The sequence below is a fragment of the Staurois parvus genome, unplaced genomic scaffold (genome assembly GCF_062004578.1).
Source record: "Staurois parvus isolate SC_StPar_1 unplaced genomic scaffold, SC_StPar_1.0 ptg000471l, whole genome shotgun sequence".
NCBI lineage: Eukaryota > Metazoa > Chordata > Amphibia > Anura > Ranidae > Staurois > Staurois parvus.
Genome location: NW_028318267.1, coordinates 1,978,576 through 1,994,885, shown reverse-complemented (window position 1 = coordinate 1,994,885; position 16,310 = coordinate 1,978,576). Strand labels below are relative to the sequence as shown.

General features: G+C 43.0%; 1 protein-coding gene across 1 annotated transcript in view; it reads left to right on the top strand.

Moving 5' to 3' along the window:
- The window catches only part of KIF5C (kinesin family member 5C), a 107,473-nt gene extending 95,323 nt beyond the window's left edge, over positions 1-12,150 (top strand). The window contains exon 26 of the mRNA XM_089689371.1: positions 7,758-12,150. The gene's annotated coding sequence lies outside the window, so the exon portion shown is untranslated. The remainder of the gene's footprint in view (positions 1-7,757) is intronic.
- Positions 12,151-16,310: the final 4,160 nt, after the last annotated feature.

Here is a 16,310-nt window from a genome sequence, read left to right as displayed (position 1 = left end):
TGCAAGATTGACAGAAGCATGACTCCCAAAGGCAGAGGCATGATGGGACTTGTAGTTTCACAACAGCTGGAGGGCCGCCAGTTTGGCACCCCTGCTTTAGATTGTAAGCTCTGTGAGAAGGACCCTCCTGTTACTTCTGTATTGAATTGCATTGTAATTGCATAGCGCTTTACAATATAAAGAAGGATAGTACAAACTGTTGGCACTATATAAATCCTGTATTATAATAATATTTCAATGAATATAATTAAAGCCCTTATGTGCAGTTGTCTTTTGCAGCAAATATTTTAGTTTGTTTTTAGACTTTGTGCAGCTCTCTCTTTGTTGAGGCTTGTATCAAAACTGTCTCATAGGCATAGATATCCAATATCATTTGTATAAGCAACATCTGCAAAATGCAGTTCTATGACATTTTATGATTGCTCGAAGGGATTTTTGATCATCTTACTGGGGTTTCCGCTAAGCAAAAGTGCCGATTTATTTCATGTTTGAAAGCATAAAAACTGAAGTCCTGAGGATAGATTCTGCCTCCCCTAATCACAAACTCAGTTCCTCTGGTGTAATAAGGAAAGAAATCCTTCCCCGGCATCTCTATAGACATGCAGCACCCAAGAGCAAGGCTCCTTGTGCCGATAATGGCTGCAATTTGACTTCAAGCCCTGTGCAGACTTATGGGGAAAAAAAAACAGTAAGTTGATGACCTGAACAGAGGGCGAGAGTTGCAGGAACTGCAGTCCACTAATGAAGCAAGGTTTTCAGAAAGTTCTTCATTTATTTAATCTAAATAGATGACCAAAAAAAAAAAAATCATAAACTGTAATTGTGTTGAAAATGTAGCAAGGGGAAGCTGCAGTCAACAACATAAAAAGCTTTGTTTGTACAGGCGTACCTCGGTTTACGAATTCAATGCGTTCTCCGGGAGTTTTTGTATTGCGAAAAATTTGTAAACTGTTTCCCATAGGTATGCACTGAAAACCAATCAATCCGTTATGGAGGTCAGAAAAAAGTAAAAAAAAAAAAAAAAGTCTTTTATCTGTTCAAAACTTTTTATAAAGTGCACTTTAAAGGCATAAATACTGTACAGGGCCGTGATTAAAAAAAATTAGTATACTCTGAGGAATATGCTTCCCTAGTGGTATGATCTTGGTATCCAATGGTATGTTCTTGGTCCTAAGAAGATGTGGGTTTGGCCCGGGAGGGGATGGTGTTGTATGTATTCCCCCTTCTGTGCCCTATCCTGGTCTCTTCTTGTCTTTCTATGTGTGTGTGTGTATGTGTGTGTGTGTGTGTGTATGTATGTATATATATATATATATATATATATTTTTCTTTGTGGATTTTCTGATTTTATACTTTTGCCCCTTTTGGGGCCTCTGTTCTGTCTAAAATGGAAAAATGTGCAGGCACAGGTACCCTTCTGATATAGAATTAAGTGTCCTTAAATATTTTGATCAACCCATAGCTAATGCACCTATCTCCACTCTTAACTAGGAAAACGCATTGACTCCTGTTAAATTCAGAACAAATAGTGTATTTATATTTGTGTGTATGTTGACCAGTTCTCACCTCTAGCTGCACCCGCTTTGACATTAGTCTGTTTCTTGAGAAACATTCCCCCCTATTCATGTGATCCTTATCCGCTTCTAATTGGGGTGGAGTTGAATGTTCATTTGAGCATCTCCCTATAAATTTAGATCAGCTCATGGGGGGAGATCACTGATGGGGGGGGGCCACAGTCTCTGATGGGGATGCTGCTTTTGTGTGAGTGCTGCATTGATGGAGTGCTAAGAAGAAGCAGTTAAACACAACAGTTGAACTAAAGCAGGAGAACTCAAGCAGCAGGAAGACACAACAACAGCAAGAAACTCTACTGCATGCTGGAGAGACTGCAAGCAAACACCCTGGGAAACATCTCTTACAAATCTGAGTCCCAATTCGTGTCCCTTCTACTCCTCCTTTTCATATCACTTTCTTGTGTTCCCAAAATCTTATTTCTTTACCCCTCTGCTCCACCCCAAAACTTGTACATCTCACCCTCACTGCTACCATCTCCCTACTACTGCTCTCATCACCTCCTGCTGATACTTCACTCTCCTGCTGACCCAAACACCAGGCCTGGAAGGCATGTGCACTCGTGTACATCCCGCTCCCATGTTACTTTCCTCACACTTCTTCTTCTCCTAACCTCTGGGGATATTACCCCAAACCCTGGTATCTCACCACCTCACTCACCCACTAGGCACCCTCTTACCCCCACAAACCGCCGCAACCCCCTCAACCTTATACCTGTCCCCTGCATCCATCCCTCCACTCTCGGTTGCACTCCTGAACGCCCGATCGGTTTGCAACAAGCTCACCGCCATCCATGACCTCTTTATCTCCCACTCCCACAACCTCCTAGCGGTCAACGAAACCTGGATCCAAGCCACTAACTGCGCCACCCCTGCGGCACTCTCCTATGGAGGTCCCATTCACCCAGACCGAGTGGCCGTAGAGCTGGTGGGGTCGGCGTGCTCTTGTCACCGCTGACCACCTTCCAGGTCCTCCCAAACCCCCCCTCTCTATCCTTCGAGGCCCACTGCCTCTCTTCTCTCCCACCCCTCTGAGGATTGCAGTAATCTATCGGCCTCCTGGACCCGTATCCCGCTTCCTTGACGACTTTTCCGCCTGGCTGCCCTTTTTCCTCTCCTCTGAGCTACCCACCATCATCCTTGGAGACTTCACTATCCCTATCAATGTCAACAACCCCGCTACATCCCAACTCCTCCACTTAACCTCTTCTTTTGCACTCACACAGTGCACACAGTCCTCCACCCACACCAATGTGAACACCCTGGACCTCGTTTTCTCCCATCTCTGCACTCCCTACAACCTCACAAACACCCCTTTCCCTCTCTCTGACCACAACCTCATTACGTTCTCCATCTCCTCTTCCTATAACTCCCCCCCCCCCCCCCCCCCCCAAACGTCAAACCATCACCAGCCGTAACCTCCGCAACCTGAACCCGGCCCCTCTCCACTCTGCAGCTGACCGTCTGTACAACAGTATCCTTCCACTGTCATGCCTTGACCTGGCCACTACTGCGTACAACGACTCGCTGTCAGCTGCCTTAGACTCCTTAGCACCCCTAACCACACGTAGCGTTAGACCCCGACCGCTTCAACCCTGTCAGAACGACCACACTAAAAATTTTAAACGACTCAGTCGTGCGCTGGAGCGATTATGGCGCAAAACCAGGTCCCCTCGAGCGTTCTCCCTCTACAAATCCGCCTTCCTCACCTACTCCTCCTCCTCCCCCCACGCCGCCAAACAAGCCTACTTCGTAACCCTCATCAACACCCTCTCCACCTGTCCTCGCCAGCTCTTCTCCACTTTCAACTCCCTACTCTCCCCCCCCCACCCCCCACCCCCACCCAGGACCTCACTCACCGCCCACGAGATTGCTAATCACATCCAAAATAAGATCGACGCAATCCGTAAGGACATCGCCAATGCTCAACCCACCTCCCCACCAACTCTCCCTCCTCTGACCTCGCAACCGCCCTACCCCCCACCACACCTAATGTCCCGCACACTACAACCTCCCCAACACTCCGCTCCTTCAGCCTTGCCACCACTGAGGAGGTCACGAAGGTCTTCTCAGAAGCCCACCTCACCACTTGCCCCCTTGACCCTGTCCCCACACAACTCCTCCGGTCACCCTCCTCCTCCATCCTACGCTCCCTCACCCAAATCTTCAATCTCTCCCTCTCTACTGGCGCATTCCCCTCCCCCCTAAAGCACGCGCACATCACCCCCATACTCAAAAAACCCTCCCTGGACCCCACTGACCTGAACAACCTTAGACCCATCTCCCTGCTGCCATTTACTTCCAAGCTCCTTGAGCGCTTAGCCTACAATCGCCTAAGCGCCCACCTCACTGACAACAACCTCCTCGATCCACGACAGTCTGGCTTCCGTCCCCTACAAAGCCATTCATAACGCTGCCCCAAACTACCTCACCGACCTGATACCCAAATACCACCCTATCCGTAATCTTCGCTCCTCACAAGAACACCTACTTTCTAGCTCCCTGGTCTCCTCCTCCAACGCCCGACTGCAGGACTTCTCCAGGACTTCCCCCATCCTCTGGAACTCACTACCCCAATCCATCAGACTGTCACCTACCCTCCTCACCTTTAGGCGCACCCTGAAAACCCATCTTTTCAGGGAAGCCTACCCCGCCCTCACCTAACAGCTCATCTCCACTCCTGCTACCACTCCATCCCCCACAGCCACTTCCTCCTGAACCACTATCCCCTCCCTCCTAGATTGTAAGCTCGAAAGAGCAGGGCCCTTGAATCCCTCGTGTTTTGTTTTTCGCTGAGCAAACCTTTTAGCGCTATATAAATACTGTATAATAATAATAATGGCTGCAGCCACGCCTGCCACCCCCTTCCTTCTGACAGGTAATACAGGGAAACTTCTCCTTGTACTATCTGTCAGATTAGAAAACCTTGTGGCCATGCAGGGCTCTGCCCACACGGCTGCATCACTCTTTGACAGAGTTCTGTGAATGAGTGCCTACAAGTCCCGACAGCGGCTGTCTGCTTGTAGTTTTCAATGAAGTACCACGGCGCTGTGGAAGTTCACTGATGCTTCCTGTCAGTATATCTGCTTGCTCATACATTCCGTACATTAAGCAGATATTCTGACAGGTCTGCAGGAGACCTGCATGGCATCAGCAATCTACTGATAGGTGGTGCAACTCTTTACAGGCTCCTTTGGACAAAAATAATAATAAATGCACATTTTTGTGCATTTATTTTTGTCCAAAAGGTGAACTTATCCTTTTAAGCTTCTATTCCTCTATTTTCCATCTAAGGTTTTGGTTAGAGGTGGGTTTTTTTGGGGTTTTTTTTTGGTCTATATTCCAGTTGGTGTCAGATCATTAGCTTACCTTGATCCATATTTGGATATTGTCTTCAATGAGTCTAGCTGTCCACAGATTGAAACATCATTTGACATCTTCCCTACTGGACCAATTCTGACAAATCTCCCCTTCATGAAAAAATCAGCATTTTTTTTTGCTAAACAATCACTCAAACCCCCAAACATTATATATTTTTAAGCAGAGGCCCTAGAGAATAAAATGGTAGGTGCTGCAATTTTTTATGTCACTTGATATTTGCACAACAATTTTTTTTTTTTTTTCTGTTTTTAAATGCAGTTTAATGAATATTAATGCAAAAAAACACAACACGTTATATAACACAATTTTGTTTGTAACATATAAAAGATGTTATGCCAAGTAAGCGGATACCAATAGATTTCCTCTTATATCAAATTGTATTGTAATTGTAATGTCTACCTTCATTTTGTAAAGCACTGTGCAAACTCTTGGCGCTGTATAAATCCTGTATAATAATAATCATTAAATTTTTTTTGACCAGTTTAGAGTTAGAGGAAGTCTAGCACTAAAAATATTGCTCTTGCTATTATGTTCACGGCTATACCTCATGTGTGGTGCGAACACGGTTTTACTTATTATTATTATTATTATTATATTTTTGGGGTTTTGTTTTTTACACTGTCCCTTTTTTTTAATTTTTTTTTTTTAAATCACTTTTATTCTTATTACAAGACCTGTAAACATCCCTTGTGATATAAATAAAGCATGACAGGTCCTCTTTATGTAGACATCTGAAGTCTCAGGGCAGTGTTTACATCTGCCAGAACCGGAAGTGATATCACAACATCCCTTTTGGCCTCCTAGGACAGTGGTCGGCAAGCCGCGGCTCGCGAGCCGCATGCGGCTCTTTACAAACTTAAATGCGGCTCTTCTGTGTGCCGGGCGCCCGCTCCCCTCCCTCCTCTCGGGCGGCCGCCCCCTCCCCTCCCTCCTCTCGGGCGGCCGCCCCAAAAGTCAGGACTCTGCAGCTGTCAGGATGTAGGCGGGGCAGCCAGGATGTAGGCGGGGCAGCGTGACGAACTCCTCTCCTCTCACAGTCCGCCCTGAAGACCAGAACGGCGCGGGAACACGGCGAGAGGAACGCGCGGAGCAAAGGTAAGTGAATTGACACAGGGGGGACTTACTATATGGGGGATGAATTACTATATGGGGGATGAATTACTATATGGGGGATGAATTACTATATGGGGGATGAATTACTATATGGGGGATGAATTACTATATGGGGGATGAATTACTATATGGGGGATGAATTACTATGGGGGGATGAATTACTATATGGGGGATGAATTACTATATGGGGGATGAATTACTATATGGGGGTTGAATTGCTATGGGGGATGAATTGCTATGGGGGATGAATTGCTATGGGGGATGAATTGCTATGGGGGATGAATTGCTATATGGGGGATGAATTGCTATATGGGGGATGAATTACTATATGGGGGATGAATTACTATATGGGGGATGAATTACTATATGGGGAATGAATTACTATGGGGGATGAATTACTATGGGGGATAAATTACTATATGGGAGATGTATTTTCAGTTTTAAAAATGTGGCTCTCAAAATAAATTTCAATCGTGGTTTTGGCGAGATTTGGCTCAGTTGAAAAAAAAGGTTGCCCACCACTGTCCTAGGACCATAGAGATGGCCGGGGACCATCTGGTTCCTAGCCAGCTCTAAGACAATTACTTAACATAATTCATGGACTTTATAGGCACATATGTGGGGGAACGATGTGTCCTCCCACCACCTGTAAAAGCAATCCAGCGGCCAATTAGCCACTATGATGGCTTTTACACTGCTGGCTGAACAGATACTGGGATGATGATGCTTGTAGCTGAAGGCATCATCCCAGTACAACCATTGAAATTCCAGGACTTGATATGACTTCCTACAGGCAGAAAATGGTTAAAATAGAATTCCCAGAAATGTATACCGGTACTTACATTTTAAAACTGCAACATTTATTATTTTTGTTACTGGAAATTTTTTTTTTTTTTTAATGGTTCTCTAGATGTAAACCTGAACTGAATGACATTTTCTTTTGCTTATCTGCTGAGTGCTGTGTTTTTTTTTGTCTTTTAAATATGTATATTTTTTTGTATTCGTTAAATATTTTTTAAGAAGGTTCACATGTACACAGGCTTGTTGCAGCAGGCACTGGGGAAATCTCAGTTTTGGGAGTTTTCAAAACTTAAGACAAAAACTGCAGTGAGAGGAGAAAAAAGGTCTATGTGTGGGGGAGGGGTTGGTAAGTGGAGGCCGATGGGGCAAAACAGGAGGCTTGAGAAAGGAAAGGAGGTGGAGAAAAAAAAAATAAAACCTTTATTTCACTTTGTTTTCATTCCTTGTTGCTCTTCTCTTTGCAACCACTTTTTGTCTGCCTGCCATTTCTCAGTGAGAGTTTCTTAATGGTGACCACAGTGGACTATAGCTGTATAGTGTGTGTTGGAATTGCCACTGTAGTCTCCATCAGAAATCTGTGTGACAGGGTTGACAATGCAGGAGCACAACTGGGAGATGGGAATAGAGTGCTGTCACTATGAAAAGTACTGCTGAAATGACATTTACATGTTAAAGCTATGAGAATTAGTGGTTATATATACTTTTCACTGTTCAGTGTGTGCTGATTTATGGACCATCGAGTAATAATAAGTTGTGCTTTATTTAACCACTGAAGACCGGTCCCTGACTTTTTCTAAACAAAATGGGATAAAACTGATAGACTGTGGAAGCTGTGGAGTGTATTCATAGTGACTTTATTACTGATTTTTTTTTTTTTGCTTTCCTCTACAGATTAGGAATCCATTGCTAAGCATGTGGCGCCACCAACCTCACGCTCGTACACATGTCGTCGCACCTTTTCTGAGCTCTCTACAATCATAAAACCAGCCCCGACTCGCCTTATTTCAGCTTCATCAAAACCATCAATGTACAGAATCGTAACAAAGAAAATGTACAGAGTCATGCTTATCTCAGCCTGTGTTGTATGGAACATATCCATTCTGGAAATCTAACGTCCGCTGTGATATTTGGCAAACAACTGCGCCTCCATCTTGGTATTGTCATCACGTCCGCTGATTCCCTCCTTTTCATTGTTTTATGGGGTGTGTATTTCTGAATTCCCCAAGAAAGTCACTGGCTAGGCCTCAGTCCATTGCTTTATTACATAGTACACCCCTCTTCCCCTAGCTGCTGTTTTGTAGTATCGGACAGAAGTATAATTTTTCCTGTCAACATTTTGATGGGCGTTTTACCCAAATTATCCATTTGGGTGTAAGGTAGGCTAGTCTTTAGAAAAAAACAGGCATTGGAAGCTCTTGGCATGATTGCAGCCTGTCCCAACATGGCCGTGCTCTTGCCAATTCCACTATTGCTGAGATAACATTTCAACAGCTGATTTTAGCAGTCTGACCAAGTCGATTCCTCTCCGTCAGCAAAGCTATAAGGCAGGGGGGTTGTACATTGTACTATGAAAGTAGGGTGATGGCAGTGCAGAGGACTAAAGCAATGAGGCTACAACTGCAAATTTTGGACCTGGTGTCTCAAAACCGTACCATTCTAGAGCGGATTCCCATATAAAACACAATTACAGCGGACGCATTTTTCCAAGCACATTGCAAAAAGAATTGAATGTATTCAACAGGCCTTTCCTATCAGCCAGAATGGCCGTCATTGTGATAAGCTCAGCTCCATTACATTGTACCAAGATGAATTTTTATGCCTTCTTCTAACCCTTATGTGCCAGTTTTAAACCGGTTCTCCTCAAGGATAACTGCCAGTGGGCAGTCCTCAAAAACAGAAAATGTATTTCTTTATTTACCAAATCTTATAAGACTGATTTTACTTTTTTCATTGCTAGAGAATGAAACTATTTATGAAGAGTAGAGAACGAATCAGCTGACAGGCCTGTAATGTACATTTCTGTGTATACAATATCCCCATGTGTTCTTGTGTGACCATTTTTTTTTCCCCTTTTTTTTTTTGTTTTTTTTGTTTTTTTTTTTATTCGGAATTAATTTGGTGTCTTTTTGGTGTTTGTTTATTCTGCAGTAGCAGCCTGATCTCTGCTATTGTTGCTAGATCCGGTTACCTCTAGATCCAGTTGCCTACGTCCTGCATTGGGTTCCAGAGGAAGTGATGCAGTGAGTTATATTTAAGATGTGTGCAGTGGAGGTATTTTGTAGAGATGAAATTGTATGGACTTCTCCTATTTGGGTGGAATGGGCTTTGGTCCTGCAGGGTCTTCACTTCTGTCCTTTACCTTGGACATGGTCATGATTTAGATACTGCTGGCCATATCCAGATCCCACAAAATTACCAATCATTCTATAATGTGAGGGTCTTTCTATATTATAATTAATTGGAAAGACCCTCAAACTACATAGTTAATCAGATTTTTTCTACCCATCAAAATTTACAGTGAGGGGTCAGTAGTAGGGCTTTGCTGAATCCTCTGCTTTGCTTTCTGCTATGGACAGTGTGTACCCTCCATTGCTGTGGTTCCCAGCCTCATTCCTCAAGTACCCTCAACAGGCTATGTTTTGGGAGTTCCCCATTAAACCAGCTGTCATAAGTACCAAGCCATTGACCTTGATTTGAAGCACCAGTGCAAGATGAAGGAAAACCTGATCGTATGACTTATTTGGGCGTACTTGAGGACTGAGGTCTCCATAGAAATATGTGGAGAACACTCACCAGTTACAGCCATAAACCCCTTGCTGGAGACAGTGGAGAAGACCTAATGAGAGACCATACTATGACCCGATAAACCCAAGATAGAGGAATATTATTTTGATAGTGTTGAGCAGTTATTACAGCCATTAAGACTTTGGCCAAGCTGGTGGGCCTCTCATATATGGTCTGTGTCATCCATAGCATCTAAGTGCTGTTGCACTTTAAGGACCATATCACAAAAGAGGAATCCTTAAAATGCATCTACTATTTTCCCCAATGGAAGTTGCTCCCAGCACTGAACTAATAATGTGCCTTTTTAGAAATCGCAAGAAGGCTAGGTGTTCGTAACAGCCAATCAAATGTTTGCATCAGCTTTCTATCTGGTCTTAGGTTTTGTCACATTGCAACCAGATTGTAGATGACATTTTTCTGTCTTTTAATAGATACCCATTGAGCAATGTCCTTGGCCCCCACCCACCCAAGTGTGTCTTGTTGGACAGATGGACTCTGATGAGGCTAGTTTGTTGTCAGTAACTGATCAGCCAGTCAGGTTTTCAGGCACAAAATAAAACTGGATTTAGGCAAGAGAGTGCCAAGCTCAAAATAGAGTTTCTGGGGGAGGGGGAGCTGTGTGTTGCCACTAACCACAAATGTGTGGGGATGTCCTATAAGCTGCACATCATTGCAAGCCCTGTGTGAGAGAGTGTAATAGTCTCAGCCCGGGCTCCAACCAGGCACCGCCCCTACACGTTTCACCCCATCCCTGGAGCTTAGTCATGGGGTTGGGGATTCCATGCAGAGGAAGAGAATAAATACATCTATTCTCCTCTACATGGAATCCCGATCCCCATGACTAAGCTCCGAGAGCGGAGCAAAACGCGTTGAAGGCGTGGAATGGTTGGAGCCCGGGCTGAGGCTGTTACTCTCTCACACAACCACGTGCGGTTTACAGGACATCCCCACACATTGATGCTTGGAGCCGGGGCAAGCTCCATCCTAGCCGGCACTCATAGCGGTTGGCTTACAGAGTAGGATCCTTCAGAACCTGAGCAGCACCCACAGTTTTGCTTTTGGTTCACACTAACAAAGGATCTTGTGCCATGACCTAGTCCCTTGGCTATGGAGGACATTTTGGGAGAAGGCTCTTCCTGCAGACAGCTTTGGCCAAGCCCAGTAAAACTGCTCCATATAAACTATTCCTCTTCTTGAGTATTTGTTTTTCCCGTGTTTTTCTTTTTTTTTTTTTTTTTTTATTTGAAGTGATATCCACTATTAACAACTCTGCACAGTTTTGGCGTTTATAGTGTTAAACCAGTCTCTTTTTTTTTTGTGTGTAATCATTGGAATTCTTGCTTAGGGCCCAACTTACATGTAATAAAGCCTGAATTATGAGGCCCTCTGGTTGTCAAGGAAGGGGAAAACTGTTTTCAGGGGCAGACTTTCTTCCTTCAGTGTGATTATTATAATCCTGACCAACCTAATCTTCTAGACTAAGGTAGATCTAGGCCCTATAGACCTGTCACATGGCAGTCAGTCAGGATTTGTGAACTGCAATGGATGCTGCTTCATTGTGTGGCCTCTTCACAGATAAACATTGGTTCAAGTCCAGGAACAGCACCCAATGTCCATCTTGTTGGCCTTCTTATAATGAAATGCAAAGTGTAAGTGCTTCTTCCCTATTAATGAATAGTTTATATATTGAAACAGAGTGACTGCCTGACAGCTCCTTCCCAACATCCATTAAAGGCAGTAACTCATGGGGCCCAGAGCAATTACTAATTGGTTCATTAGAGAAAAAAAAAAGTAGGTATAAAAGATAAACAAATTTTAGAATTTTTAGATCCGATTTACATGTGGAGACTGGATTTTGTATTAAATATTTGCGGGCCCCACAAAAATCCCCTTTCTCTTGGGCCCACTTGGTCATTAACACAGCAATGGTTAAAACCAGAGCGATAGAGGTTTTTGCTGCAGGTTTCCTGCTTAGTACCTAATATTTTTTCTAATTTATTTATTTATTTTGATCTTGCTGTTTATAATTTTGCAAAAAAAAGTTTTTTATTTAATATTCCTAAACATGTTGTTTTTTTTTTGTTTTTTTTTTTCTGTCTTTCAAACAATGTGTTTTTTGTTCTTCCACCAATGTTTCCATGTTCACTGTTGGAGAATAGAACAAGCTTTCGTAGAGCTGTATATGTCGCATTGTGGCGTGCGTAACGTGTATCTGTATTGTAGCATCCATTTTAGGAGAGAAAAAAAAAAGTCTTAAGTCGATTTTTCTGATATGGAAGATTAATTCGAATACAGAACCATAAAAGACTTTTCTTTTGCTTCTGCCAATGGACTGATCTGTAACATACTTCAAAGTGTTCTGACGGTGAAGAGTCTTTCCGGAATCCCCCAGGACACAGTCTCCAGCTCTCGCTATGACAGATGTACGATACACTGGCAGATTGCATGGTATTTTATCTGAAAATGTCAAACTACAAAAATAAAATTGAATTACAGTTTACGTCTTGGTGTGAGTAATTTATTTTGGTGAAATTCCTTTTCCTGTGTAAATTATAGTTTACTTGTTTTACATGGCAATTGAAAGAGGAACTTCAGGCAAAACGTTAATAGTAAGTTTTTCATGTAATGAAAGGCATCACTTAATTACTTTGCAGAAGATCTGTGCATTAAATTGTTAAAATGAATCTGAACTCAAAGTAAAGGTTTGCTGTCTTATAGGCAACAATTAGAAATGTAAACTGTGCCTTAGCCCAGGGCCGTCCTAATGAATGGGCACTGCCTAGGGGCCCCAGATGCATTGGGAGAAGGGGGGGGAGGGTCATGAATAGGGCTAGGACATGGGTGGGGGAGCAGGCACTGTGTTGTGGGGTTCACTGGCGATTTGGCTGCTGGTGACACAGTGACTGAAGGAGCAATGACCATCTTTTGCAGGAGAGGAATTTGTTTTCTCCTCCCTCCACCAGGGGTAGAAGAGATCCGCAATGAGACTGAGAACTCATCTCAGTCTCAGCATGGGAGAGGAAGGAGGAGCTGCCTTCATTGCTGGTGGCTGTGAGTACAAGAGGGAAAGGGGGGCACAACTCTGATGTCCCCCATCAAAGTGTCCCCATACATCTGAAAGATGCGAGACACCTGATGTATGGGGACATTGTGATGGGGGGCATCTGAAATGAAATTAAAAAAATCTTACGCGCTACTATGGATCAAAAATCAAGTGCATCTAAAAAAAAAATTAACTATAACACACCAAAATAAATATAAATATATATATATAGGCAAGAAATGTAGCGCTACAAATCGTGAAACTTCAATATCAAAAATCGTTAATAAATAGTGAATAATATAAGTGATAATCATATAAAAAGTCCAAATGAAATGGCTTCTGAATAGAATATCCTTCCTCCTGTGATCACCTGGTGCTCCAACCAAAGAAATGTGCACAATTCCTCCACCAGATGTCTGCTCACCTCCAGCAGTGCGACCGCACATATACTAAGCTCGGTCTAACCGCACTTTTGGTCCCATATTGGACACTGAAGATCAACTTGATGAGTAATGGATCCCAATACCTCGCTCCAAAAGCACCCCTCGTCGGCAGTGTTCCTCATAAATATAAAACTTCACATAACATAAGTGCGTAACATTTAAAAAAATTTATTTGCTACTAAAACATATCCAAATGTACACTAGCATGTGACAGGTGCCAGACCGCACCAAGTGTAAAAACCTCCAATATATCTCCACAATCTTAGAAATCTGTGCTGTCTGAATCAGCTGAAAAATACTACAGCGGTATGTCCTCCAAGCATAACACCATGAAAGACTTGGGACACAATAGTGAACAGGGCCCTAAATGTTACCCGAGTGTCCCACGATCTGCAGAATCTTGGAGAGACATATACCACCGCTATGATAAACGCCGACTTCTCATTGCATCGTGATGTCATCCAAAGGCTCCTCCCTGACGTGTTTCGTCACCGATCACGTGACTTTCAAGGGGATCTGTATGGGGACACTATGATGTTGGACACCTGATGTATGGGGGACGCCTGATGCAAGCTGGTAGGGGCCCCAGTGCATTACTTTGGCCAGGGGACCATGATATTGTTAAGATGGCACTGCCAAAGCCGTGCCCTGAAAAATCTAACCTTTACCTTGAATTCCTCCTGCCTCGAGCCTCAATGCTGTGTATCTGCAGTGGGAGATCCTTGAAGGCTGGCCTTCTAGTATACAATTTTCCTTTAGATTTACCAAAACCATATAAGGTCAAACCTAAACATTTTTAATTTGTATGTAATCAGGCAGACCCTTTCACTACACCGTTTAAGGTAAATGTAAAGGAAATTGAACAAGAAAATTGTAGAATGTATGGCCAGCTTAATGCACAGCTGCCTCCGACTGCCAGTCTCATGAGATTTGGTGAGGGGTTTGGTGATGTCACTGCTGTACTGTTCACGCTACTGGAGAAGAAGCTGGACCTGAAGACCTGCAGTGTAAGGGTCTCCCTGATATTTGATTCTGTGAATGTGTGCTTCCTTCACATCTCTTGAAATATTCATCCATCAGTCATCAGGAGGCAGCTCTGACAAGAGGAAGCAAAGCTCTGTTTCTCTGCCAAGATGTCCGCATCCACCCAGAGATGAAATGTGTTTTCTAATCAAGAAATTGCCAAAAGTGGGGAAAACCCCAAATAGGTCCGGTGGAATTGAGGCTTTAAGGCAAGAAAGTAGATCTGGTGGAAAAGATGCAGTTTCACTCATGGCCAGTGAATTTGCACATGTGTGACTCCCGAGACTCATGGCTATCAACGCATTTCGAGGAGATCACTTTCCTTTGTTAGGAGAGAACCAGATGACCCAGCAGGTTCAAGCCTAAGCAGCTGGAATTAACCCTTTAAAGGCTTAGCAGCTATTCTTTGAGATTATTCAATGGGAAAGGAACTTGTGTGCACAGCAGTCGTGTCACAGACTTGGGCTCCATGTACAGGGGACATTTGGAAAACACTTCTAAATGCTGGAAAGCGTAGGTTAAAAAACATCTGTTTAGCCGCGTTTTCATACAGCATTTATGTGCGTTGCCTTTAAAACGTTTTTTAAAGATAACCTCAGGAGACCTTCCAAAAGGCCCAGAATGCACTGAAAAACAGTAAAAAATTAACTAATTCAGACATTTTGAGAGAAATGGAGCAGAAGCAGAGAGAAATGGAGAAACAGAAAAAGGGCGCACCGACCTAGTGCATTATTGTTTAAAATAATTTATTAAAGAAACAAAAATAGGTATCATACTTGGCTCAGAGGAAGAGGTTGTGTCCTCGAAACGCGTTAGCCAGTTGGTCATCCAGGGTTCAATCGTATGGACTCAGATGTTGTTTGGATCATACATCTTGTTCAGTTTGACATGCCTGTGTTATTATGTCCATTGTGAGTATGATACCTATTTTTTATTTCTTTTTTTGTTTCTTTAATAAATTATTTTAAACGATAATGCACTAGGTCGGTGTGCCCTTTTTCTGTTTCTCCATTTGTATCCAGTGTATTCGGACCACCCCGGTCTGTTGAGGGCAGCAAGCAGTGCATATTCCAGAAAATTCCAGAACATTCCTATTGGGTCTACTGAGTCCTTTCCTAGTGCAGGAGTAAAGTGTTTGTTGTGTCAGAAGCAGAGAGAGCAGTATTTGTTGAGATTAGCTGTCTTTTTTTTTTTTTTTTGTGGTTTTTGGATGTGTTCCATGTCTGTACAGAAATTATTGCAGCAGTGTCATATTTCTTTCATGCGGAACCTCAAAGTATGATCTATCAGGTCCATTTGAGTACCGGGAAAACTCTTTCCATGCGTTTTTCTTGATGAAAAAAGGCATCTGGAAATGGAAGAGTTAAAAAAAAAAAAATTCCAAACGCTTATAAATGCGTTTAGCCACGTTTACAAGCGTTTGGTGTTTGAAATGCCAGTAAAATCTACTCCTGAATACATGTTTGCTGCGTTCAAGAAAACGACTGTAAACTCAACTGCCTGTAAACAACATCGTGTACATGGACACATAGGAAAACATTAGGGAGAGTTCAGGGGCTGCTGGGAAAAAAAAAAAATGCAGAAAAGCTCCTAAATGTGAGTTTATCAGCTGCAGTGTACATGGAGCCTTAGCTTTACACTGAAGGATGTATTTGAGAAATCAATAAAATACAAAAATAAATCGATAAGAAAGAAGCTACATAATCTGTTTATTTCAGAATAAATTCAGTAATGATTTCAAAGCTGAACTACAGCCAGGAAGAAAATAAATGCTGTTTATTTTTTACGTTCATTCTTTCCCTATTCCCCCCCCCCCCCAATATGCTTGATTGAGCTTTACTTTTCAGGTCTGTGCGACCAGGTGCCATTATTTCCTCCACTTCTCTTTGCATTTCTTCCATCTGCTCATTTACAGAAGAGTTGTGATGTGCTCGCGTCATTGGAAGGGTGCCTGGCATCCAGACTCAGCCTGCCCACATTCCGCAATCTAGGATCAGTCTGCATACACCTATATCAATGAATGCCCATGGTATCTTGGGAAATGTAGTTCTCATTTCCTTCTAGCAGCACGCGATGGATGTGACCTGCAAGATTAAAAACATAACATACAAAAATAGGAAAATACAAAAATGAAGAAAGATATAAAAATGT